This window comes from Podarcis vaucheri, assembly GCF_965113315.1.
Source record: "Podarcis vaucheri genome assembly, chromosome: 7".
Classification (NCBI taxonomy): Eukaryota; Metazoa; Chordata; class Lepidosauria; order Squamata; family Lacertidae; genus Podarcis; species Podarcis vaucheri.
Window position 1 is genome coordinate 74,608,590 of NC_138765.1, and position 5,363 is coordinate 74,613,952.

Here is a 5,363-nt window from a genome sequence, read left to right on the forward strand (position 1 = left end):
CTAAATGAACGGTGTTCTGTTGGGGTTTCGTGGCTGTCTTAGCATTAGGGAAAGTGTGTGTTTCACCTTTTGCAACAGGGATGAGGAGCCTAAGGGCCTGTAGATCCTGTTGGGCTACAACTCTCTGACCATCAGCCACTGAGGGTCTCAGGCTCTACAGACGGGTTTTACAATACACACCTGCGAGTTTCATCCAACCAAGTTTTGCTGAGAGTAAACCTGTTGAAATGATCGGCCTTTAGTTATGTCTGCTAATTTCAATGGGTCTGCTTCTGAGCAGGAGAGAACCCTGAATGTTTTCTCTTTCCTCCCAAAGCAGATCTTCAGCTCTTGACGGTAGCGTCAACTGCACTAAATTGTGTTATGTGTATGTTATATATTTGTGAAAAGGCGACTGTTGTAAATGTTTTGTGTGCTAGAATATTGGATTTGGGTTTGTTGGCCGGTTCTGAAATTGGGTATGAATCAGGCAAAATGTTGTTGGCAACATTTGGGAGAGACGTTTCAACCAGCTTTTTAGATGCCTTGGTTTTGCTTATATTTTATAGTATGATTATGTTACCGCTGTCACGAGTTTTCTAGAGGGCGGAGAGTGCACTGTTTTTGAATCACAGTCTTGCTTTCTAATCTGTGAAAATAGAGCTTTGCTTTAAAAAGGCAATGACCTCCCCCCCCCCAACATCCTTAGATGCAAGAATTAAGAAAAGGAACAGAATAAAGGACTTAAGGTTGTAGCCAGCAAAGCCCTCCTGCTCAGAGTAGACCCACTGAAATTAACAGACCTAAGGTAGTTGTGTCCATTAACACCAATGGATCAAACACAAACAAGGGCTGGTATTGAATAAAACCTTTTGATATGAAGTATGTTGAAGGATTAATATGCTGAGGAAAGACTCATTTGCAAATGAGATGACAAAATAAAACAAGACTTATTTAGAAAATCTGGGAGTTTATTTTTTTGGTAAACTCCCCCCCCCAAATAAAATAATTTGGCATCTTTAGTGCTTCTTATTATTTAAACGAGTAATGTTTCTCAGGATATTTAAAAAAGCAACTCTGGATTCTTTTGTTTTAAGTAAAGATTTTATATAAGGTCTCCCCAAAAAGTCTTTCATTACTGCCTCCAAACTTGATTCAGTTTACTAATGAGATCTTATAGTGCACAGGTGAGCTTTAACTTGCTCTGCTGGGATCCTGAGCAAATATCCTCCTCCCCTGTTTTCGTGATTTAATTGGTTAACTGTCTCCTAACCTAATTGCTGCAGGCAGGCAGACAGGGGAGCAGGCAACAGAACCTCTCAGAAAGGTAAGCAGCCTAAAAAAATTGTACCTGGACCTTCTGGCCATACTGTTGCAATTAAAGGTGGCATCCTGGTTGTGGCTAGGGGTGCTTTTTTGCTCCCTCACTTTCAGTACTAAGGGGTGGGGGACCTTTAGCCCTCTGGGTATTGCTGGACTACAGCTCTCATCAGCCCCAGCAAGCATGGTCAGTGGCCAGGGATGTCAAGAACTGTAGTTCAGCAACATCTGGAGGGCCAAAGCTCCCGCCACCCTTACAATGTGCCATTGCCTTAAGGCAGTTCATGGGGGCCTCATCTGGTCCTTGCACCTGCTGTTGGGAACTGCTGTCTGTCCTCTGCAAGGTTGAGAGTTCGGCTGGGCGCCATCCCATCATGTGGTTGGGCACTGAGCAACAAGGCCTGTTTGATTTTCCGTAGTTCTTGCAGGTCTTCCTCTTTAGCCGCTGACTGGAAAGGAAACTGGTTCCCGAGCCGGTTTTTGTTCTAGCGAAGGGCTCCCAGAGTGCAACCCCATTTAACATTAACACTACAGCCATCACTTCTCCTGGGGAACAGACAATCTGCCGAAGGTTGGCGGTTGCGCAGAGCTTCATTCTACAGGCTACCTGCCGTGGGGAATATTAAAGCCCCGTTTTCTAGGCTGAGAAAATGAGTAAGCGGAAGGCCTAGGCAAGGAGGGAGCAGGAGAAGTTAAAAGCTAGGTTCTCCTTATTACAACCCCTCCTCAACACTGTCCTCTCAAGGAAACACCAAAACAGAGGTCAACAAACACCGCCTTCCTGCATTCTGGGTTCTTGTTTCAGCTAAGTAGCTGATGGTTTTTTTTTTGCTTGTTTTTGATTCGCTAGGTGTTTAAATCTCAATCTCTCCCTGCCCACCACCCCTTTACGGGCAGGTACGATGAGTAACAACAAGCAGCTAGCAGAATGGTGAACCGATAGATCAGCTTGCCGGGAAAGTTGCAGGATGGGAGTCCTGACCGGAAGGTGGAAGTACAGTCAGGCGAAGGGACTGTTCACAGGGAGTCACCGTAGAATCATTTCAGAGTTGGAAGGGACCTTGGGTCCCTTCTGCATTGCAGAAATAAGTAGGTGTGCTGAGAATATGGCGTGTTGGTTGGATCTCCAAAGAGGTCCTTGGCCTATGCTTTAATTCAGCATTAGTTAAAATGTCGGGTGTGTGTGAACAGGTCTGATCATCCACCAATCCAATAGGTTCCCCACTTGTCTGTGTGTGACTTCTGCTTGGAAGACCTGGTGACATCCCTGGCCTAAGCCTGCTCCTTTCCTTTACAGAGCTTTGCATAGGTGCCCATTCCAGGCCTAAAACATGGCAGCCTTGTTGGGTGTAGCAGAGAAGGGACAGAGTGGCAGGCTGGTGACAGCGTGGGGTGGGGGGAGGGTGTCAGGGAATACACAGTCCCACAGATGCTGCTAGAATCCCACCTCCCATTGTCCCCAACTATTGGCCTTGCTGGCTGAGGCTGGGGGATTTGGCGGGGGGGGGGGTTGTCGTCCTACTCAAGAGCAGACCCCTTGAACCCGTTTGTCAAGGTCATTAATCTCGTTGGGTACAACTCTGGCAGTCTAATAACACCAGGAGGTCCACAGGTTCCCTAGGCCTGATGTGGTTCATTCATTGTGTGTCAGAGGTCCCCCGCTCCTCCAAAGAGGCAAGCCTTGTTTTACTCAAAACTTTAAAAGTGTTGATGACATGGCGTACCGCCCAGAGTTCTGAACTTTATAAAGGAAAAAATAAAAAGCCTAACGTTTCATATTGTTACTGCTTTGAAAAAGACTTGTTAAATATTGCTGAGAGAGCAAAACTATTTTCCAGACCTTTTCAATAAACCATTTTTTTTCCAAAGTTGGTGTTTGTGCCGTAGCATTTTTTAAAATAATTTTTTTTTGCTCTTTGCAAGGCATTAAAACACAGTGCCTTGTTGCAGGGGGCCCACAAGTAAAGGAAATAAGAGTTATGTCTTGGTTAATCTCAGAGGTTTGTGGAAGGGGAGAGAGAGCTCAAGACTGGACCTACTGCATCAGTCCTCTTAATGTCCCACCTGCTTTCATGTTTTCAGCAACGGTGAACCAATCTGCCCTTCAAATGTGCTGGGCTCCCAACTTCCCATCATCCTTTGCCACCATGGCCAGTCGTCAGGCATGAACAACCACATGGGCTATCTCTGGGCTGAGAAGCACCATGGAAACTAGAGAACATAAGAGGAATATGCTGGATTAAGCCAATGAGCCACCTATTCCAGCATCCTGTTCTTACAGTGGCCAATCAGATGCCTGTCTGGTAAAAGAGTGCTCTCCTTTCCTGCGTTTTCCACCAACTGGTATTCAGAAACTTTACTGCCTCTGACCAGAACATAACCATCATGGCTAATAGCCACTGAAAGCCTTACCCTTCGTGAATTTGCCCACTCAAAGCCAATCCAGTTGGCGGCCATTTTTCTTGTAAGCGGAAGCTCTCATGAGGGTTAACAGTTGGCGGGAGTGCCACCATTTTGAAAGGTTAAGGGGAAGTGGAAACATTACAGGGGACATGGGTTGGGAATGAGAGCGCTACAGTACTTCTCTTCCCGCTGTCCATTGAGGAAAAGTTATCCTTCCAAAAGACGGATAATTGTTCGTTTTGTCACAAGTATGCCATGGTGTTCCTTCTAAAGGGCGATGTTTGTGCAGAGTTGTTGGTGGTTGAGATATAACAGGCGGGAGCAAAGTAAATAGAAAGGAGAGATGTGGAAAGAACTCTTAAAAATAAATAAACGGCAATCTTTTTTGTGGAATGGGAAGGGAGGAGATTTTTTCTACGCAGCTCGTTGGCTTTCAACAAGAACCAAGTCGATGGAGGCAAACAAGGATTGAGCAAACCCCCCTGCCTGGCAACTAACAATGAAAGTAATGGGCAGGATGTAATCTCACTATGTGCAAATTTCATATTTTCCTTTTTTTAAATTGCTTCCTTTTGGGATAGGCATCGTTGAAAAACAAACAACCCCCCCAATTGGTGGCATTGACACTTTATTGAAAAATACAAGGCCAGTAACAAACCTCTTAATAAATTAACAAAGCTTTGAATTACTGTATTAAACATTCTTTTCCCTTAATTTAAAAAAACCACCCTCACTGCTGTTGAAAAGCGCATCAGTTAAGACACTCACATAGGCTTGGTTAGTTTGAAAAATTAGGACCAAAATAATAATTTAGGGTGTGAAGGGAAGGAATCAGGTTAGGAGGCAGATAAATTATTTGGGATTTAGCAAGAAGTCAGCCACACGAATACCGACAGAAGCAAATTGCTGAAGCTTTAGCCAGTGGGAGGTGGAAGCACTGTCCAAGCAGCTTGTGGGCAGCTTCAAGGAAAGTGTCCCACACAGACACACACACACACAACTTGGTGCCCTCCAAATGTTCTGGGCTGCAACTCCTATCAGCCCCAGCCAGCACAGCTGGGGGTTGTAGGCCAGAACATCTGTAGGGAAGCAGGTTGGCAAAGGCTGTCCTTGAAACAAAGGCTTCCAAGGCAAAGCATCTCGCAGGCACCAAGACACCCAGCTCCGGGTGCATGGTTTCCCTAAATGGGCAAAAACACAGCCTGTGCCTCCGTGGGGCTTGGGGAGGGTCTGCCTTACCCTTGCAGCGCTGCAGGTTTTGTTCCGTGGAACAAAGCGGCAGACTCCCATCACTGAGGACTGATGTGTGATCGGCTGTCTTTCCGAGGAAAGTGGGGTAGACAAGCCCACAAGGGCCTCTAGGGGGGCCTATTAAGCCAACAGGAAGACTGGGGCCAGCGTCAAGCTGGCCATGCTGCTCCAGTTTTCTTGAGAGCCCCGTGTGGAAGGAGAGCTCTCCCCAAAGCGCTGTAGGCCAAACATTTCCAGGGTGGGGTAGGATTAGCAAAGACATGGAGGAACCTATGGGACCCCCAATGTTCTTGCAACACTCAACAGCCCCAGCCAATAGTTGGGGATGTTGGGAGCTGTAGTTGAACATATGGAGAATTGCCACAAGCTGCTCACCCCTTGCTTTCGTGCAGGTGTGCGAAGAAGCCTCT

General features: G+C 46.3%; 1 long non-coding RNA gene across 1 annotated transcript; it reads right to left on the minus strand.

Annotated features, from left to right (window-relative positions):
• Positions 1-216: 216 nt before the first annotated feature.
• LOC309536528 lies at positions 217-5,359 on the minus strand. The gene is made up of 2 exons (XR_014221577.1): positions 930-5,359; positions 217-893 (listed from the first exon to the last, which is right to left on the minus strand). It is a non-coding gene; the product is annotated as an uncharacterized lncRNA (long non-coding RNA).
• Positions 5,360-5,363: the final 4 nt, after the last annotated feature.